General features: G+C 40.4%; 1 protein-coding gene across 1 annotated transcript in view; it reads right to left on the bottom strand.

Moving 5' to 3' along the window:
* SEMA6A (semaphorin 6A) overlaps positions 1–22,985 on the bottom strand; it is a 133,860-nt gene that overhangs the window by 96,765 nt on the left and 14,110 nt on the right. The window lies entirely within an intron of this gene.

The raw sequence follows: 22,985 nt of genomic DNA, 5'->3' as shown, positions 1-22,985 counted from the left end.
CTGTCAGCAGAGCTAGGCATCCTCCTTTCCCTTGACCTCCCAAAGATAACTGTTTCCCTCAGCCTGGAACAAAGTGAGTTGCCCTGTTGTGTGTTCCCCAGGGGTGGGACACAGTCATCCAGAAGAATTTTGCCTGACTGGAAATGAAAATGAGGACAGAAATCTTTTCACCACAACTTACGCTTCAATCTCTTCTCTTGCTCTGCACGCGCAGAAGTACACAAGGTCAAGCATATTAAGACAAAAATTCTAAGCCATGCATCCCTTGTAAGGTCCTCCTGCCCAGTTCTCAAGTAGGATTAATTGCACTGTGTGAACCAACACACACAAACTGAAAAAAACTGTTGTTTCCAATATGCCGCTTTCAAGGTATTTATAATGCAAACATAGACAAAAGGTATGCTCTCTTTTATGACAAGCCTGAAATAAAGCAGCTCTAATTAGCAAAACCAGATATGGCGTCTGAGGTAGCACAGTTTGCAGAGCAAGGATAAGAAACCTCTCCTTTGGTCTTATTCAGCAGCAAGCAGACTTATGCCCTTCCTTCTTACAACTTTTTCTCTTTGACTCTGCGAATAGATCTATCTGTACAATAGATGGATGAATTGATGATTTCCCACAATAGCAATTTGATTACTGATTGCTACTTTGTCACAAACCAACCACACATCATCTACAGTCAAGCAATGTCCTGCATCATCCGAACAAAACTGTGCACTACACAGCCCTTCAGTGCTATCATTTCTATTGCCGGCTGGACCTTCCTATAAACTAGTGGACTGTAAATTACTTTTTGTCTGCCTTTGCTGAAAAAATAAAGTTTTGGCTACAACCCATACGGCAAAATACTGCTTGAGATTAAAACAGTGCTACCAATAGAAAGAAAAAAGGAATACCTCCACCAGCAGATATTATTGTACTGGAGTTCCTTTTGGTTACTCTTTCCTCAACCTGTGTTTTATTTCAAGAATGCTATGTGCTGTGCAATTTTTATTAAAAAGGCATTGTCTTGAAAAGTTGTCCACATACACAACACACACATGCGTGGGTGAAGGAGATTTTTAAAAATTTTTACAGGTACCAGAGAAGCTGTTCCCAACTGCAATTCTTCTGATTCAAATACATAAGTCTTCTTTGGCCCCATTTTTAATCTAAGCAAACATTTTAGTTACTAAACTGCAAAAATACTGACAGCATTCCTACAGCATAACAGCATCCATAACTGATTTCCAACACCCCAAACTTCTCACATCAACATTTTGGGATCAAATGAATACATTCAACTGTTGACCTCCAGCCCAGTACCAAGTCCTTAAAAACTGAATCATGCACACATGCACACAGATGGGATGCATTCCCTAAGATAGAGGAGCTATTGCTCGCAGTTTCAGTGGGGACACGGCTTTGGAGCACAGTTTTGCACTTCAAGGAGCACAAACATGATGATTCATCTCACTGAGAAAATACTAAACTCAAAATCATGCATTTTTTTCGTTTTTCCATCGTTACCAACTGGTCTGTCAGAGCGACATTTTTTCTAGTTATACGTACAAAAGTCACACAAATAACAGAAGAGTTGTTACTGAATCTTTTCCTAGTCAGATTTTAGAAAAACACTAATGTTTGAGAAATCCTGCTCAGGATCTGGGAACAGACTACAGAATTAACCACTCAGTCTTGCTTCAGTACCAAGAAGAATGATGCCCCACATATTTCAGTTGTCTTATGAAAGATTTCCATCATTCTGTCCAATCAATCACGTTAAGTTATATTTAATGTCTAGATTCAAACATCTTGGCTTAACCAGAATAATCTAATCATCACAACAAATTCACATTTAAAAGCAAACCTCAGTCACAATCTCTTGGACAAACTGAAGGTTTAATGTGCAAACAATTATCAGATTATACAACTAAAAGAATACGTTTCACTAGCAAGTAATTAAGTTTAAATTCCAGTGTAATGAGAAGGAAGATAGCGAACATTACTGCTCAGAAAGAGAGAAAACAAGAAAGAAGGAGAGAAAGAGAGAAAGAAAGAGAGAAAGCAAGAAAGAAAGAAAAGAAGAAAGAAAGACAAAAAATCAGTATTGAACGACGAGAGTGTCATGAGCACCAGGGACAAAACAGAAGAACAAGAACAGCCATCTCAGCACATTACAGCTTTCTGCTAAAGCCACAGCCAGATCTGGTACAATATAAATGGCAGCAGCACTTCCCTTGGGACTGCAATGTTGTGTGAAGCTTCACGCAAAACACTTCACTGATGTCTCTTTGGGACCAGAGGAGGCTAAAGGTCTTTTTTAGCTAACTGCTCTAATCCTCCCATCACCTCCTCCCAAACCAACACTTACCGTCTTCTTCAAAAACAGCAGTAGTTAAAAGCCTAACTATGCACTGCTTCAAGGATCTCACACTTGGTAAAGCTCTGGAAGTTTCATTTCTACTAAAAATAAACTTCATAAAGCTTACTAGTCTGTATTTTTGGTATCCAAAAGCAATGAAGGCTCCTGAGAGACTAGCAGGTATCCCTGAAAAAAGGAATAAACACCACCACACCTCAGTCTTGCATTGCTTACCACTTACTCCTCCCCTCCCCCTTATTTTGCTGACAGCAAGATGGACAATACATGAAAATTTGATTCTCGGTAAGCTGAGTAATGCAAATTAGCTTAATGAAATAGATGACTTTGTGTATGTCCCTTTGATACTGATTAAGCTCAAGTATCCACTCAGCTAATGACTAAAGCAATACCATGAGAGCTCTTGTGGAGGTGTCATAGCTATACTTTTTTTTTCAGTAGCTCTTTGCTCAGCATTTATTTCTATCTCAATCCCCCTGTCCAGGCCAGCCTCCAAAGAGCAGGCAGGAGCAGTCAACAGCTTAAGACATGAGTGACGTAACATAAAAATCTGCAGTTACTTTACACAGCTTGGGCCTCAACATAAAAAGGAGATATGCCTTTGTGCCTCCAGTTTTCAAAGCAGATTACCAGTGTGCTGCAAGGGGCTGCTTTGACTCTGTAATTATAGCCATCTTAATAATGATCTGCTCCATGGCTGCCTACTGCTGGTGCCCAGACAGTTTAATCACTATGCATTCAGCTGTAGAGAACTAGCTATCCTTCCTGTCATTTGAAACATGGGACATGTTGTGTGAAGGCGGTGTAAACGAGCTTCCCCTGAACTAGCTGGCAAATACACTTTCACCATTTAAAGCCCAAATTATAAAATAGACCAGTAAAAGGGATAATGCATTGCCTCTTGCTACAAAAAATGCTTCACCTCTGCTGCACTAGATGAACAGTCACTCCTACCAAGCCCATACATATATTATTCATTGAGCACCAGCTGTGTGCTTGGCACTGTACAGACACAGAGAGATGTGCTCCTCACTCCTGGGAAGCTTTTACAGTCTAAAGTACTGGAGTTTGGCATTCATTCTGCCTGTAGAAATCCCATTGACTTCACTATGGGGAGCAGTTGCAGAAGCAGGTATTATGGCATTTGTAGAGCCAGTGTAGTATCAACTGAGAGGTACAGTGAGAGGTAACATTCAAGCTGTGTTCCTACAGGAGCTGTGTTTTAGGCCCTGAGGAAACTACTGTGAAGACTGACACTGAGGGGTTGGAATGTACTAGAACATATCATGCAAAAGCAAAAAGATGATGCAGTGTCCCAAATCCCCTTTGTGCTGATGCTGGCTGCATCTGCCCACACCCCACTGCTGTGTGGTTGCTGTCTTAGTATTTTCTCATACTATAATGCTTTCAAGGCAATCCTGATCCAGTAACATCCAGTGATGGACGAAACAATACCCTATATCCTCCAGTGCTGGGGATTTGCAAGCACTCGTAGCCAAACACTACATGCAGGCCCAGCATGAGTGAGAATGAGGCATGAATCACCACCACAACATCCAAAACATATTTTAGACTTGAAATGAAATCCTACTCTCAGACTTGTACAAAGATTTCCACAATGAAGAATATAAGTGGCTGAAAGTACAGTTCTATTTACATGTGGTGGATGGAAGAACCTGGAAAAGAAATGGGGAAGAGCAAGAGCAAAGAGGGGAAAAAAGGAAGCAGACCTGAGTGCAGGCACTGGGAAGAAGAGAACAAATACTGTGAAAACTGGGAGCTGGAAGTTCAGGCAGGTGAAACAGGCTAAGAAGGGAGAGCTGTTATGGCACCTGGACATGTAGGGAGATAAAAGATTGGCAAGTGGGAGAAAGCAAAAAATAAAAAGGTGAGAAGGGTCTTTCAAAATTAAATAGCTGTAAAAAGGCTGTGAGGCAAAAGGACAGATGCAGGTGTATGTAATAGGATCTCTAGAAATAAAGGAATGCAACTATTAGCAAAGGGAGAAGAAAGAGAAAAGATTCAGAGGATTCCTAAGAAAATGGAAATGAGAAAAGGACATCAGCTGGATGGAAGGAATCAAAGAAATAAGAAAGCACATTGTTTAAGGCTGTTGTCGTGTATCACACTCCTTTTCATTTGGAGTGTGTGCTTGGAAATTTGGTCTCTCGGGTCTGTGATATTTTTGTTTCTTTACTAACACATCAACTTTTTAAACTCACAGAAGTGTTCAGAGAGAGAAAAGGACAGAAGGAAGTCTTCTGTGTATTGACTGATGCCACGTAGCACAGGAGGCAATGATGTTGTCTTCCCAGCAGCTGGCTCCCAGGAAAGCTGTGGGTATGAATATGATGGCTATGTCAAAACACAGTTCATGGTTTGTGTCTTGTGCCTCACTACAAGATAAAAGACAACTCCCCAACACTTCTGTCAGCATCTTGCTGATCACAAGCCATCTAAATACATTAAAATACATTAAAAACCTTCCTAAATGCACTCTTGAGTCCAGTGTATCTGACATTCAGAATCAGCAATCACTGCATTTGTCTCAGAGATGAAATTTAATTACAAAGGAAGGGGAAAGTAGTATTTAGATCATGGGTGAGAAGACATGTAGTCCACCAAACAGCATTCTTATATCTACACTGAAAAACCTGGAGACTTACTGAGCCAAGGGAACTTTGCCTATGCAAACTGTCCTTATGCTTCAGAGATGAAGGATTTGGTGACTGGGCCCAGCCCCCTGTGTGTATCCATGCGTGCGTTGATTTATATAGTAATCGTGTCTGTCGCCTGTAGCACTGGGACTTGTTATAAAAACACAGGAAAACATCCTCCTGCCCAGCACTACCATAAACCTCAGTCAGCAGCTTCCTTGGACTGGACTGACAAATGGCCCACAAGGAGGAAGAAAAGAATTCTAATCCTCAAGGTACAAGAGAGAAGAGCAAGACGAGAGGGACAGAAGTGGGGGAGAAGGAGAGGCAGAGTGAAGGGAACCTTCATGAAATAAGAGAGACTGGATATATACAGTAAGCCCAACACAATATGTACCTAACCTGCCTCATGAGAGTTGAGTGGGTGAATCTAACTGGAATAGACCTCTATTTTCATACAGCTGCAAAGAAGCATGCTTCCCATGAAACCGTCATAAAACCCTCATCTTCAGGGTTGATTTAAAAATTGTAACTCAGCTGTTGCAATTTGTATCGGACTTGAATTTGGCAACCCCAGACATCAAGTCAATTCAAACTGAGAAGGGGACATACAATGCTCCGTTTTACAGCCTGAAATCGTACTTTCAAGGGTTTAAAATGTTTTCTACACCACTACAAAGTGAATACAAAGTATTAGGTTAGTTTTTAAAATGCAAGTTTAGTTTAGTTCTCAATAGTCTGTAGAAAGATTGAAAAGATCCACTTGGAAATACAGAAAATTCAGAATTTTTATTCTCAAAAAAACCCAGCCCCCTGACCCCCCAAAAAACCCAAACCAACAAACAAAGCACAGATATTTAAGACAAGAACATGTAAGTCCTTTGATAGTGGTATGTCACTTAACAGCCAGCCATGCTGTTATCAAACTCATTGCTTGTTTGCATACAGTCATTCATTAATTTCCATGCTTTTAAAAAAAATTGTGTCATATTCTAATGGGGTTGTATCTCCAACACAAGGCACAAAAGTTAGTATCCCACATGGCAAAGATCAGGAGCTGTGCACTCTTACACTTTCAAACTGTTAAAAATATGCAAACTGTGTGTCTGGATCCTGAAAAACATAGGCAGATGAAGCTGCCATTGTATTTAATAGAGTCAGTGGGAGCGTAGCCAGCAAGTCAGACCTTATGAAATTAATATTCTGCACTAGCTAGGCTGTGAGTTTATGTTATAGGATGTGTTGGGCAGCGTGAAACACAACATACCAAATTCAGCCTCACACAACCTTACAGCAGGAACGTTCTGTTTGTTTATATGGAAACGTTACTACTAAACAAGCACTGGAACCACTGAAGTCTGGCTGTTAGGAATTTGTGTCCTGATGCTGATGTCTTTAAAAGGCTAGTTAGCCACACACACACTTTCCCTCTCTGAAGCCACTCTTTCACCTTCTTGCCTGATTCTGAGAGAAGCCTTGGAAAATAACTATCTTGCAGGCTGAGCTAAGTAAACCCGAAAATTCACAAGTTACTGGGAGCTGACAACCACCTATACACAGACAATGTGATCACACATGCCTTGTTCCTTTAGGATGTCAGGCTAAAAATACAGCCATTTGCATTAATTACTAAGAAGAATTTTAGCTCTGAACTACAGTGGGAATTGTACCCTTAGTTGCACAGAGACAAATTTAGGGATGGAGGATGAATGAGGCTGAGCTATCTCTGATCCCCCTCTCTTGCAGATTTCAGACACTTCCTTCACCCTGTCCTGACACAGTTGTTTGTGCTTAATTTTAATTTCCTGTTAACTCATAAGCAAACAAAGCACCCTCTCCACTAGCTCTGCAATCCCGGCTTGGCTGACTTTAAATAGATGAAGCTGACCAGATACTGGCCATCAGCTCAGCAAAGAAAGAGCCATTGTGTGAGAGACCCGCAGTCGCCGCCAGGGACCCAGACAGCACACTGCCCATCACAGCCTCACTGCCAGCGTTGAAGAGGTGGTTTTGGAAGACAAGAAACATGGACCTTTATCACATCGGGAAAAGGGTCATGATGCAAAAATCGCAGAACAGATGCTGGCAAGTAGACAAAAATTTGTTATGTATTTACAAGGATTGTAATGGGAAAGGTACAGGCAGAGTAAATACCTCAGTCCTCCACACAGAGATGTGGCAGATCTCCAAGCCCAGCTTCTCCCGAAAAACTCAATGTGTCAGTGTTACCTGCAGGTACTACTTCAGTGTCAACAGCAAGATGTTCTCAGCAGCAGAATAACAGCTGCACAATAGGAGCAGCAACTGAATGGTTGAACAGCTCTTTTTACAGGCATGGTGTGACAAAAACCTGGTGTTCTTTTGTGCTTCACAAAGCCCCTACTTTGCTGACTCCAAGTTCAAATCTCACGGGCTATTAGGAAAAGGAAGAAGGACAATGCATTAACATGCATGGTAGAAAAGAATGTGCTCTATTCTGGAAACCAAGCCTGCACTAGAAGCTGTGTTATGTCCTAAATACCAAGGCAGAAGCTGCTTTCATGTCAATAAAAAGGTATGTATTTTGGCATGCAAGGATCGTACATTTTGTCAAGTGTAACTCAAGCTTGATTTTCATGATGAGGTGCTAAACTGAGGGTTTTCCCCTCACTAGTGCTCCCCAACAGGGACAAACACAGGAGATACAAAGCTATCACCAATTGGTGGTCTTAGAATTTATTTTTTAAAGGTTGGGAAATGTGTGATTTTTAACAGTTCCCAATTTTTTCTCCCCAAAGAATAAATCAGCCAAATAACTGATACGTGAAACTCCCTTAAGATTGCTTAGTCGAACCCTGTTAGCAGACAGCTAAGCCACTGCTGACTAATTTGAATTGCCCTTGAGGAACAAGGAGCAAAACAAAATAAAGCATCAGAAAATAAAAGCAGAGCAGGACAGGAGTGGCTCTTCAAAGTGGAAAGTGAGTAGCAAAAAGAAGTATCAGGTCTCAAAAGTTCCAAAAGTTTTTGTTTGTGGATGTTATTTTTGTTTGTTTGGTTTTTTTTTTTTTTTGTAGGATTTTGTTTTTGTGTGGGTGGGTTTTTTTTTTTTTAATTTTTTTTTTTTTTTTTTTTTTTTTTTTTTGAGTGGTGGGGGGGCAGCTCTTTAATATTCTCCTCTTAACATTCAAAGCCAACTTCTACCCAGGAGTGGGATGCCAGGTAGATGTGCTGAGCAATATATGGGAGATTCACCTGCAGCCACCTGTCCACCAGCACATTATCTCATCTTTGGGTCCCCCTGTCCCAGTCTCACTTATGACTTTGCTGAGAATTCCAGGATTGCCCAAGACCTATGTTTACATATTTGCAAATCAGTGTTGCAATGTAGTACCTGCTTCACAAGGAAGTTACAAGCTTCCATTAATTCCTATAATGTACTTCAAGACAGTCAAATAAAGGATGCCAGGCAAGAGTATGATAATGTTATTGTGCCTTGGGAATCCTTCCCTTTCCTAGATGGCACAATTCTACATTTTACCCGGTTAATTTTAATCTCTCTTAGCCCTTGGGCTACAGTTTATTGCTCTGTCTCTAAACTGAGGCAAAAAACCTCTTTGCAAATATATTTCTACGAGCAAAGCTGAGTCAGTGTCAAAGTTTTGAGTGTAAACTACAGGAATTCAAACATGCCAAACTGACAGTAACACGAAAACTCAGTTGCCTCAACTCTGCTGCAAAAACTCTTTACGGAGCTCACTAAAAGATGACAAAGTGCTTGAAGGTCAACAATTGCTTTTGTGCCATATGGGCTGAAGGCTGAGCATCCCTGTGAACACTTGCAGAGATTTGGGGGTGGGGACAGGTGCAGGTGCAGGCTGTAGTGAGAAAAAACCCAGCAGTAAAGGAAAGCTTGAATTACATGCTGGCCTTGGTGAAGCAAACTACTAATTAACTGAAATTAGCTGAGTTTAAAAATCATGAACTTGTTGGAAGTGAAACCAGATAATGCAGTCCTTCTGTCTATCAGTCATACAAAAACAAGGTGTTCATTTTGAGAAGAAAAAGAACAACTGCAAAGAGATTTCACTTGAAAGCCACGATATTCTGAATAAATAATTTGTATGACCATACATAGAAGGATGACACAAATCATGCAACACATACATTATACAACTATATATACTAAAAATATAGTTGAAGTAACTGCTAGAAAGATTGCCATGGACATAGGAAAGGGTTAATTATTATGTACTGAAGATGATAATCCAGCCACATAACTTTTGTCTTCCAGCACTTAACAAATTATTGTCATTACAAGTTCAAACACTGTAGTAGTTCTAGCACACTTGCTGCTGTCTTACATGTGGATGGATATCTAGGACAGGAAAAGCTCTAAATTCTGCTAGCTGCAAAGAAGATTGAATTATCCACACGGGAATTCTCCTGTGTAGCTGTATCACACCCTTGTTCCCATGTTTTTTTTGCTTTCTGCAACCCCCATTAGAAAATTAGTGCTCTCTTATTTCAGTGAGTTATTTCACTTTCCAGGTTTCATAAAATCCCTCCAGTCTCAAGGAGAGCATTTAAAAATGTGCAACAAACCCTACTGTGGTGGAACGCAGAAAGTGCTTTTGATGGTCCAGAGACTCTGAGGACAATCTCAGCCCTCACTGATGTTTATTCACTGACATGGTGCTCCTTTCAGCAGACCAAAACAAAGGACTTCAAGCTTCAGTTTACCAGAAGATATGCAGTCTGCTAGTCCCAGCAAAGGATACCATGCTAGCAGTAGTGAAACCTATGTAGGAACTCTCCCTGTTTAAATTCTCCTCTGCAGCAAAATTCCACATTAGGGTCATCCCACTAAAGTAAAAGATTCTTTCCTAACTGCCACCAGGTTGACTCATACTAAATAATGGTATTGGATTCAGTGGTATAATTCCTGACTTCCTCTGCTGTGAGAATGAAATAAGTTACAACATGCTTTTTACCAGAATTCAATGGACAGCTAAACACCATGGTTGCCATCAGAACCCATACGTTTTTAGCCTTTGCAGTGCTTAATAACATGGTTTTTACTAAGCAAGCTGTGGTCTTTCCTCCTGAAATAATAAATAATATATTTAATGCATATTGTCTACTGCCCTCACACTTCAATTTTTTTGCTGTTTTTCTCTTTGCCTAATGAATTGAAAAGCCTGATTTAAAAATGGCTAAGGAGAACAGGTAAGTTCAAGTTTGAAGAATTCTTGTTTTCAAAAGTCGCACTCATGAAGGTCATGGCATTTCCCACATCAAAGAACTTTCAGAATACCTTAATTTCACCTTTTTTTTTTTTTTTTCTGACAGGATTTTTATTTCATTCTTTGCTCCTTAAAAAGCTCAGTTGTCCAGTTACAAGGCTCCTTTCCCTTTTTGCACTCACATTTGTTGACTCAACTTGTGATGAATAATCAACACGTTAAAACAAGCTGATAAATTTGAGTTTCCATAGATCCCAGCACTGTGACTAGAGACCTGTTTGAGCCTATGTGGTACTTTTGTTTATTTGAAGATTATAATAAGTTGTGCAGATGAAATAAGGGGAAAAGCATATGCCTTCACCTTCTAGCAAGAAGTTCATTTGAAGGCAATTAAGGTGACGACAGGTTTGAAAGAGCGCCAGCTGCAACTGGCGCAACTTTAGAATATGAGAAGGTGTGCTTCTTATTTTTTTCTGGCCAGACCTGAGCAACTGTATCCTGGATACACTCCTTGTTAATGTACTGAAACAACCCTTGTCACTAGGGATTCCAGCTGGACTGTTCTGGGATTCACTTGCAAGCTGAACTTGGGACATCAAAGGTGATTGGACTCTTCCAGATTTTCTCATCCTCCATTTCCCTTTCCATTTTGAGAATTTGTTTTCAGTTGAAGGATTACCTCCATCTCTGCTTTCACCTTTGTTCGTCATTAAAATGAACAGAAGAAACTGCAAGCTATGTACATACCAGAGTTAGTATAAAAACGTTTAAACTACTACAGGCTTTCCAAACCAGGAAGTAGCATATACTGCTCTTAGATACACACAACTGATGTGTGCACTGGTACTTCTTCTGAATTCCAGCTTTCAGAGCAGCAGAGAAGGCAGCCTTGATCCACATGTGAGAAGAGATGGATCTGCATCAGAGGCAGTTCTGTCTGCTGCCAGTTCAGAGGTCTGAGAGCACAGACAGGGAGTAATGAAGGGCACCCCTGCTGTTTCATCCCCAGATAAATCTACACGTTCAGAACAGTCTGCCAAGAACCTGGAACAAAATCACAGTTAGTGAGAGTTTTTCCACTGACCTCACAAGAACAAGTATTGGTGTCTTGCTGTGAGGCTCACACTCATACTGACGCGACCAGGAAAGCACCCATTTTTCCTTAAGATGAAGAACAGCAAAGCACCCATTCTTTTAAGATGAGGATATGATGATGGATATTTCTGCCTATTTTGTACATAAATCCATAACAAAAGCTGAAAAAGATGCAAGTTTAGCAGCTAATCATGTAGTTAGATCTACAGATGATTGGTTCCACTGACACTCATTCCCAAGCACACACCATAGCTAACATTTTCTGTTGCTGCAAGAATAGGCATCATTAAAAACCATTTAACTATCAAAACAGCTCTGCTAGTGATGATTATTTTTGTATTAGCAGGTTAATTATCAAATTATTTTCAATGATACAGAAAAATGAACACAAGTCTTTTCCTTCAACGTAAGAGTAAATTTTTGGTTTAGTGGTAGTTGCTGGTGTTGGGAAAAATTAAGAACAAGCTGCAACTGGAACTCCAGCTGAAATCCTGAACCCCATCCACATTGTGTTCACATTTGCATAAATAATGCTTCATTTCTATGCTGGGCTTATTATTTTCAAAGTAAGTGTGTTTATTAATACGATGTAGGGATCAATCAGCAAATAAATTATCTTCTTCTCAGGGATCTCCTAAACTCAGAGGATTCAGGTTTTCCTCAAAGACTGATTCTACAATGGCTCAAAGAGCCTGAAGATCAGACCTCTTAAGATGTTATCACATACTAGAAGACAAGGGCAAATAATCAAGAGGTAAAGAGTCAAAATTTAAGCAAAAAATAGAAGAAGGAGAAGGCATCACTGCAATCAAGATGTAGAGAGAAACGCAGTTGAAGTTACAGAGGGAAAAGGAGCAGGCTTGAAATATGAAACCTTCAGAGGAAGAAATGATTTGGTTGAACTGCAGTAAATATTAGAAGCTTATACTGAGATACTGAGAAAAGTCAAGACAATTGAAGAAAGATGTAAATTCAAAGGTAATTCTTAAAACATACTAATCTTCCAAAGCATGCAGAGTTAAGACTCCTTCAGAATAAGATCATTCATGCAGGGGTCAAGGCAGTTTAATTAAAACCTAGTTGTACATAAAGAGTCTTACCTATCTGTGTCCTGGAGAATAAGCACATGGTGACATACAGAAATGGAGATATAAGAAAATAAGACACAGAGGAAATAAGAGACCTGAAAATATAAGAGACCTGAAAAGTCTGTTTGGCAAAATAATGGTGAGACTCCATCCTAGCCAATGAGATCCTCATCTTCTGACAACCTGTACCCAGTTTCTCCAAAACCTGCATATGCATTGCTGGTAAATTGTAAAGGTTTGTTCTGCAGGTTCAGGAAGAGATTACATCCTAGAAGGTTCCTGTGGATGTGAAGATCACATAGCCTGCTGTGACTAATCAGCTGGATATCCTGTGCATTACTACAGGAAATAATGAAAAGCAGCAGAGGCATTTCAAGTAAGAGCACAGGATATTTCACCTCCCCTGTTCCTGTTATTTTAAAATTTAGCTTAGAAGGTAAGAGCACAGAACTTTGACACAAAATGAACTGTTCCTTCACACACAAACCTGCTTCCCATCTCAATCCTGCCAGCAGAAATTTGCAAGTACCACAAATTCCTTTCCAGCCACCCATGTGACACCTGGACACACAAGTTGTTTCTCTTGCTCCTTTCAGACAAAATTTTTGTGATTTTTTTTTGTACTGTAAACTACAAGACCTCACTGAACAAATAAAACAAAAGTTCCTTCTCTCAAGCAACTTGTGGAATTCTCCGATAAGGATATGGCCAGTACAAACAACTGCCTGATGTGGGGTAACTCTTTCCACCATTTCCAGCCAGTCATGTCTGGAGTCTCTATTTACCCTGATAGAAGACGGCTCCAGACCTATCAGCAGAGAATTCAGTCCTGTGGAGTGCAGGTGTTGTACTCCACAAGGCATGCAAGAATGCTGAAGTCTACTGTAATTAGTTTCCAAATTCAGTCTGGCAGTTTAGTATGACTTATGTGCAATAAGTAACGAAAACAAAAAAATGTGTCCTAAAATTAAAGAGAGTTGAAAATGAAAACAAAGCTAAGAAATATTTCCTTATCCCTTCTTGTTTCACAATGAAGAACTATTTCTGCTTTTGAACTACAAATCATCAACAGCACTTTTTTGTCCAGCTCATAGAGGTTTTTTGGTTCAGCCCCTTTCAGCATTGTCATCTGGGCTCTGAGGGTAAACTGGACACAGATCTCTGCAGCTGAGCTGCAACGAGATTATTTTCAGAAAGAGAACTGTCTGATGTTGGCACAGAGCTGCCAGGTTGTGTCCTTAACGATTGCTTCCCAAAACACCACAATACGGGAAATAAAGCAGGGAGAGAGGCTGTGAACAATGCCTCTTTGTGTCCTACCGATTTCCAGGAATAGTATGGCCGGCCCCAGGCTGTGACACTGTTTTCACACACCTCTCCCCAGCACATCCCTGAGCCAGGCTTTCATAACCAAGGGCTGCTCTAAGGGGCCGTCACTCCACGTGCCAGGTTCCTGCGGGCTTCTGCCACTCTCGGGAATCTTACAGGCTATTATGAGCAATGGGAACTTTCTTCTAGAGAGTCTGGAGTCAAGGTCTATAGCTTCCCCTGCTCCTTTCAAATCTTTAAAATTACAGTATTGTTACTTCTCTAAGGAAGGAGTTTCAGAGCACTGAAAATTAGCTTTGTGAGGCTGGGTTGAATAATACCTTCTAACCACTGTGAATTCCAGCAGGAAATTAATTCCCACTAACTGACTTTATTTCGTAAGTGTTCATACACTACAATGGTTGGCTGCAAAAATGGTTTCTACAGGAACTGAAGAGGTAAGTTTTTTTCAATGACAATTATCAAATATTTGGTTTTCTTGTAATGAACAGAAATACCATTTAGCATCATATTAATGTATCTACTTTATCTGGGGACTATATCTTGTATGTTGAAAAAGTGCAAAATCTTAATATCCCTAACATCCATAAATCTATCTGATTAATTTCTGAACATTATCAGGAAATACCTATGTTTATGGTTTTTATAGTCCTTTTCAACTTCTCTACAGAAATACTCTGGTCAATGAGTTAATTTCCTGAAATATTCCATAGGACCAACAAGCACAGCTTTGTGTGAGCTTCATATATAATGTAAAACAACAGTGAGCCTACATCAAACAAGGGAGTGAGTGTATTAGAAGACTCTGAAAAGCAATTTTTAGACTCTGGCAGAGCCTTGTGCTGACAGAGCCACAAAGGTTCTGCACAAAATCCCCAAGTGACTACTGGTAAAGCTCTGCACACTGAGCTGTGATGATGCTCCTCCTATTCCTGCACTCTAATGCCTACATGCAGTGGGGTAAAAATACTTTTCCTTGTCAGCTTGCACTACAGGAGCACCTTGCTGCTGTGGGCACGGGGCTGCTGCAAGTTCATTCACCAGACAAATTTACTACACTAATTCCCAGCTCTTCAGCAGTTTGTTTTAGTGGTGTCATTGCTAGATTGCTATTTTTTTTTTTTTAAGGGTAACCTGCAGATGATACTTCTTTTCCCAGTGATAGGCTGACTACTGATGACAAATTTCTTGTAAAAATGTCAAGAATCTAACTGCAATGTCACCTGTCTCATATTCTAGATGAGCAGTAAAAAACAATTTTGTGAGCGTCATGGTGTTCCCAATTTCCTTCTTGTGCTGTCTGAATTTTTATTGCACTCCTGAATTTTTAAAGTTATTCTAAGAGTTTCTTCTCAGAAGTACAGACTCACAAAAAGACTCCTTGAACTTAAGACGCTTTTTCTTGGTTTATTTTTCCTTTAAATATGCAAAGCAGATGCAGATGTCTGCTTGCATCTTTCAACCATCTGCTTTAATAACTAGCTACAGGACGGACTCTACACTGACCTTGTTTTCCAGTCTCTGAGTATATGGATAAAGCTGTTTAAAACATGATTTAAATCCAACGACTGACTTGCAAAAAGCAGGCCTGGAGTCTGAAGGCACACTATTAGTTTCACACACTGTCTGCTCAAAGGGAATGTCTCCTTTTTTACATACCTGACAATGAGTGAACAGTAACATCAAAGTTTATAAACTCTTTATTTCTTTATTCACCAAGTGATCTTTTGTTTTAAGACGCAGTTGACAAAGACATACACTTTTTTGAAGATAACCCAAGAATCACTAGAAGATTACTTGCCAGCTAATACAATGGATATTTATATCTTTAACGAAAAGTTCTCCTGTGTGCCAGTTTTGCTAACCCGTATAATTTTTTATCACAAGGCTATATAACATTGGGTATTTTCTTTGATGGTCTGGCTTCTGAAATGAAGATATTAAATTAATTTTTCAGGAGTAAGAGAACTCTTTGGTCCCTTGAGACATGTTGCAAGCTTCCCTATTTCATCATTTTGAATATCTGATCAGGAAAGCTTGGTAACACCATGTCTCTTCACATTTCCAGAGACTCCAGAAAAACAACACTCCTATGAATGTTACAAAAGACTTTGTGATGTATTTTATCACCACTCATCAGAGACCCAGGTTAAGGAATTCAAACCACTGATAGAAACGAGCTTTCTGAGTACCACTTCTTGCAGACAGAAGTGAGCTTGTTCTGGCCTGGAGCAGAGTTCAGTGCAACCCAGCAGAGCCCATAGAGGGGTGGAGCGGGTTGGGGTGCCAGCACCAGATGGGCTGATTCCACCTGATGCCAGTGGTTTGTGGGGATTTTGCATCAACAGAAGTTGCAGAATCCATTTAAAGAAAAGACCGTTGGTGCCTATCCTTGTAAGCAAAAAGTACAGGTCTGTGTGGCCTGCCCTGCCCTTCGAAAGCATCCTGCACCTTACAGTGCCATCAGGACTCCTTGAATATTCAGCAGTTCTGAAAGTCATGACACCTTTCTTAAGCCTCCACAAGTGCAAATTAAGCTAAACCATAAGAGCAAACCCCTGGAGAAAATAAACCCCTTTATTCGTAAGAGAGGAAAAATTATCAAACACATCTCCAGTATGACATTCCCTTCAGCATTAACCTTTATTATTGAACAAAATAATAAAATCTACAGCTCCCTAGTATTTCCATTAAGAATGCAGTGCAAACAATTAATAGTGAACCTCTCCACATCCCTATATAGAAAAGAATATTTTTCTCTGTTTTGAAATAACTGGACAATATTTTTAGTGGTCAGCACCAAGCCATGATCACTGAAGAGATCAGAATCAAAATAACTGCAGGCACAGTGCCTTCCCTGCCAGTCCAGTTTTCCCATGTACAGGTAGAAAATACATCTCAGATAACTAACACACATTCCTCTTCTGCATAGTTGCACAAAGAAAAATTATTTAGCCATAGTTCCATTTTACTTTACAAAGCCTAGATCAGTCCTCATACACACTGAATATTAATGAACTACCAAGAAATAGAAAGCTCATCCTATAGAGCATACACATACCCTTCAACACCTTTCACAGATTTTAATGTCTTCAGATTTTCATAATCTCAATGCAATTTATTCCTAATGCCAATTTCTGAATTTGCAACTTCCTCACAGGGAAGACACAAAGGTAAGTACCACTTGTTTCCATCTAATCTCTGCAAATGCACCATCGAGCCTGATGGTTGCCACAAACTCAGCAACACTTGTGAGGATTGGCAAAAGGTTAAAAATGGATCTACTCCCTCAGGTATTACTGGATACTGCTAGACCTGCAGCCATTTAATCCTTAGTCTTGAAATTAGCATGATGAGGTTAACTGTGGGAAGTCAGTCATTACTAATGCTATAGGGAATGTCCATGGAAATTACTGTGTTACCAAGGTGGCTGATGGGTACTTCAAATTTCCCTTTATTATTTGTTGCCTGTTTCCAGCAAAGAGCTAGAGTAGTAACACTGTATTTTTTTCATTCCGTCTGCATACAGAACTCCACCAGTAAATCTTTAGCTGAACAGCAGACAAAGGCACATGTCCAAATTTCTATATACCATCAGAACACTGGAATGGAGATACTGGCCATTATGACCAGAAGTTCACGTACCTTGCTATCCCATCTTCAGCAACAATCATGAACAAGCCTCCAGAAAAGAGCCAAGAACAGAAGCATTACTGAATGCTTGTAGCACTTCACAAATTTAAACTGTCTTATGGCTTTGTGCCATTTTCTACATATTTTTGTGAATATACAAATTTAGTGCTTTAGCTACCTCACGTCTGTCTACAGAGGTGGATAAAGAAAGGAAGAAAGGAAAAATCTGTAACTAATTAAAAATTCTAAACCTCAAAATGACCCAGTCTGAGGGGTTTTTTAATGCACATTAATGCTATACTTCTGGTACCTATGTAAGTCACATGGCTAGGAGTCATGTTTCTCCTAGGAGGTACGGAAATCTCTGTCTCTGCATACTGCAGAGCACTGATGCTTGATAGGGAGCAGTGAGTGAGCAGATACAAATCACCTGGGGGTCCAGCCATCTGCCTCTCACCCTACCAGATCAGAGGATCTCAGCTTCAAACCTATTTCCTGCCTCAGCAAAAAAATGTGCTTTACCCTTGGCAAATGTACATCCAGGTGGGACACTCTTAATTTGCTGGGTAAAAAGTCAACCTTCCTATCCCAGACTGGGTTGGTTGTTTGTTTGTTTGGGGGTTTTCTCCTGTAAGAAAATGCCATCCGCCCAAACTATTCAAAAAGGCTGAAATTGCCAAAAGTAATCTTGGAGAAGAATTAGGAAGTAGATGTAAGGTGGTAATAAACGTTATTTAACTTCTGACTGTCATTCATCATAGATGTCACTGAGCACATGTGGCATACAAAACAAACATTAAAAAAGGCCCTTCCCACGCGGCTTTTTTTTTTTTTTTCTTTTTCTGAATTGTAAGTTTGGTCTGGGTTACGTTTTACTTTTTTCTTTTTTTCCCCCTTTTTAATTTTTTTTAAATTATATTGCATTATCTGGCTTAGAAGGAACAAAACAGTATTTTACAAACTTTATTTCAATGTTGATAAAACATAATACAAACTCAGCAATTGCTTACCATATCTCTTCCCTCAAGACCACCCTGAAATCCTAAACAAGTCAAAAGGGCCATACTGAGAATAAATATCAAAGACATTGCCAAATATGCCTTTCTATTTAATTAGCAGCCAAGCTCATTAGCAGAAGAGCTGTATAGGAGAGTTTGCCTGCAGCCCTTGCTGACATCAAGGACTGCAGAGAAGTAGGTTGCAGTCACAGATGCAGAAAGCCAGCCAGTGCTGGCAGCAACAGCAGTAGATGGCAGAGCTGGGGACAGGGATGTCTGTCCTCTGATGCAGGTGTAACTCTGCAGCACACTCTGACGAGAAGTGAGATTTGGCATCTTTGGGGGGCACCCAAGCAATGGATTCACCAGCATAGAGCTCAAGTGGCAGAGCACACCCCTGTTCCCCAGGTGGGAACATTTTCTGCATGCGGGAGGAATGGGTGGGAAAGACAGCCCTTGTCTACAGCATGCGGATGCTTGTCTTGTCCCACAGAGCACCACACGGTGAATAAACCAACACAGTCACGAGTGGTAAACAAACACTACCATCAGAAAACATATGCAATATCTGTGTGTGCGGGAGGGGATGACTGTCTGCACCTAGTCTGCACGGTGAAAGGGAATAGCTCACAATGCAGCCTCGGCAGCCTGCTTCTGGGTCAAACAGCCTGTCACTGAGCAGCACCATTTTTTACTTGGCTAGATTTTAGTACTTTTTCAGCACAAAGCCGCTAATACTCACAGAGTGCTCCAGGAACTGAAAAGACTATTTTTCTGAGCTAAAGGCAGTTCATTGCAGCCTCTCCAAGAAGGAGCGTGTCCACGTTATTATTGCTGGGCTGTTGTTGAGGACATCTTAGCTCAAAATACCAATGAAATCTTCATTTACAACAATTTGAGGATTTCTTCAACCCTTTTCTATTGAGAAAATAAAATCTGGGGGACTTGTGTAGTCACAGCTGTTACTAATCAAATTTATTTAAGAGAGTAATGTGAAACAGCATGTTTGCGCAAGTTCATAATCACAGCAGAATTAAATCATTTTTACAGAGCATTTATTTGAAACGTTCTGTACACAAACTTTGAATATGGCAGAGAATATTTCCCTTACAGTTTAGGTTTGATTCCATTCCTGGAAACCACTATAAAACCCCTGCTCACTTGTGGTAGGGTTATTTATTTATGCTCAGTTTTAGTTTTAAGACCTGTGACAAACACCAGATTGCTCACGTTCGTCACGACACAGGCAGAGTCACTACACATCCTGCCCTGCCTCCTGGTACTACCCTGCCAGCATAACACACTCCTGGCTCACTCTGGAGCAGCCTGCTCAGCAGGTTTCCCCTCTGTAGGCATCCAGGTCTGGAGCTGGAAAAGGGGCTTTGAACATCACATGCCTCCTGGCCCATCTGCAGTTACAGCCACAGTGTCACAGTCACTTCTTAAAATGATGATCCTTGCATCAGTGTTACTCTTCCCTTACTGCAAAGATCAGCCCTGTACTGGTTGTCTGTACAAAGACAAGTCCTGATCATCTTGGCAAGAATTTTGGATCCAGCAGAGACCTGGAGGCCTCCTGCTTCCAGAGCCACTAGTTTCTCCCTTTCCCTTCCCCACCCACAAATCCCCTCTTTTTTAAAACACATGCTGCTAATTTTTAAAGGGGTATAATATACCAAAATCTAACTTTTAGGGCTTTTAGCCTCGGTGTTCACCAGACTTTTTCTTCTCCAGTAAGTCTACTAACTGTTTTCCTGAACTGTGTCAGGTGCAAGGACTTTTTTAAAGGAAGCTTTACTAGTTCAGTGGAAACTGGCCAAAAGCCATGAACTGGTTCCAGGCAGCTGACCGGCCAGCTGCAACAGGTGATGCCAATGCCCTTTCCTCATGGCTGAAACATGCCAACTCACCACAGGCCTGGCAAGAGGATCACACAGCCTGTTAGCAACTTCCCTTGAAACACACATATTTGTAAAGCCTCCTTCCACCTCTTTGCCCAAGCCTTAGTACAACTAAGTTGCTTACTGTCCTTGTTTTTAATGTCTCTTATCTCTGCATTGCTGTGTGTCAACCTTTTTTCCCCACAGAAAAAAATCATTTCTCCAAGCCAATCTCTCAAAATCCTTGGCAGTGATGGAAAACTTTCTTTACCAATAGCTTGTGAGAGAAGTTGGAGTCTCGTGAGATTTCTGAGGGCAAGGAGAAACGTGGGGATGGAGAAGAATCACATCCGGGTTTTTTTGCTCCCCCACCCACCAAATTCTATGTGAATGGCAGAGAAATCAGGCAGAGAGACAAATGATGTCACTTCATCTCCCATGTGCCATCTGTTTTTTCCACTCCAAGCTTCTTATATACTTTAGATGGTGACAGCTCATCAGAAAGGAATCATCCCACAGCATACTGCTGTTTTGTAAGGCAGAGAGCATTTCTACCCTGCCCTCCTCTCCTCTGTTTTGGCACTTCAGCTACTCCTCTGTACCAGCCCTGACTATATACCTACACCTACTCCCTTAATCCACCTCTTTTGAGAAATCTTCCACTTCTCAGCCTTGACCTTACAGCTACTTTCCTTGCCTCCTATAACCATTTTTTCCTTAAAAGTTACTCTAACATATCTCTGTTTGTCCCATGACTTGTGGGGGAAGTTGGGAGCTAGCAAGAGCAGTATGGCACCACAGCTGCATCCACTCATAATTTCAAGGTTTTTGGATTTCTTGTTGACTTAGTCTTTATGTTATTTTTTCAAAGACAGTATTTTTGAGAGATTACACACAACAAAAGCACTGATATGACTCCATAAATTCAACTTCAACTTAATTAGCTGGAAGCATCTGTAAGAAACAACTTTCTCATTATTAAAATACTTTGAAGATTCAGTCAAAAAAAAAAAAAAGTGGTCAAGATAAAGTGGTATCTCAACTGGGACCATCTTAGTGGTTTTATTATGGAGGAAAAAAAATCCGCAAATTATTCATTGCTTGCAATCTCTCTTGCAAGCTCAGAGAGCAGGCATTAACCTGACACATAAACTTTTACAAATATTATTAGCACTTCAAAGACACCACAAATATTGAAGTAGATAAATTCTCTATTACTTATTTTCCTCCGATATATCCTTAAGCAGGACAACACAGGTTGTCATCTTCTGCCTGCTGAGTTATGGCTGATAATATGCATTAGGTATGATGTATTCGGTTCAAGGAAAGGGCTTCATTTTAACTGATAAAAAGTGAGAATTTTTCCTGCAATTAAGGGAGACATCTTGTCCTAAATTTTCTATTTAGACCTGTAGGTTCCAGAAATATGTTTCATCTTTTTGTATTCCACACTATAACATAAAGTTGCAATGGAGTTTTAAGCACGGAATAACGGCAGTGACTCTACGACATCCTAATATTTTCTAAGTCTACAACATGGCCAAAGACACTGACTCTGTTTCACACTGTTTAACCTGTTGATGTCAATGGAAATACCCTGTATATTCTTGGGAAGTCACAGTTTCCATTATGAGTGTGTTATAACATTTTACGGACCATTCCACTTATTTCTTAAAAGAGAACCAGTCTAACTAGTTAGTATGAGCCACCTAGTCACTCGGTGGCACTTGTGTTTCCTTCTATCTGGTTTCACCACACTGTTGCAGAAAGCACTTTTCCTTCTCTCAATCAGCAAGACCTAAGCTGGAGGTGGCAGTGGGTCGTCTATGGAGCTAGGGCTGCTAAGGCACCACTCTCAGAAGGATGGCTTGGTGCTACAACACATCCTTCATGTCTTGTGTTTGTTGTCCCAAAAATCCCACCCACTCTCCAACCTCCCTACTTCCCAGGCTATTCAGTGAATATTAAGACGGTCATGGGACAGATAGCTTGAGCCTGTGGTTCGCACTGAGACAAACTGGCTTCCAGACTTGTCTTCTTCACACCTGAAGTTATGAGCCTGCACAAAGTAGAGATCTAAATAAACGAACGCCTGGTCTGCAAAGTTTGGTTTACCATAAGGTAACAAGTGTGAGTGAAGAAATCAGGAAACATCTTTAGTTGTAGATACATTTCCATGCATCACCAATGCATTTCCTGCACAACATCTTCATGATGTACCCAGGAAGAGAAAGTTAAGAGTATTTTATAATTCATTTGGCACATCTGATTTATTTGTGTATACATTTGATTTGTATCTGTAAAATGTCTCTAGACATTTTAGTCATGACACACTGAGACACGAAAAGGTTGCTAGTTTTTTAAAAAAAGTGAGACCTGATCAGATGAGACTGAAGAACTAAGAGCTTTCTTTGTTAACACATCGCCTTCCTTTTACACACAATGCCTGCTGCTTGATAGCAGCTTTCTACTCAAGGTTCTGCCTACAAACGCCTGCGGGCTTGCAGATCTAGGACTTGAGGCATGGATTGAGTGGTGGACAAAGGTGTGAACTGGGGTCAGAAGCAAGCATCTGTCCATAGGGCAATCGAAGGATGCAAATACAAACATGCAACATTTTCAGAAAGGTTCTCTCCAGATACAAACCCCCTGGCAAAATAGATTTGGGGAGGGACACAGTAGACACACACAAGTTTAAAGCCACAAGAGGTCTAAAAT

The sequence above is a fragment of the Corvus brachyrhynchos genome, unplaced genomic scaffold (assembly GCF_000691975.1).
Source record: "Corvus brachyrhynchos isolate BGI_N302 unplaced genomic scaffold, ASM69197v1 scaffold614, whole genome shotgun sequence".
NCBI lineage: Eukaryota > Metazoa > Chordata > Aves > Passeriformes > Corvidae > Corvus > Corvus brachyrhynchos.
Note: the sequence above shows the minus strand (reverse complement) of the source record. Positions and strands in the feature narration are given on the sequence as shown.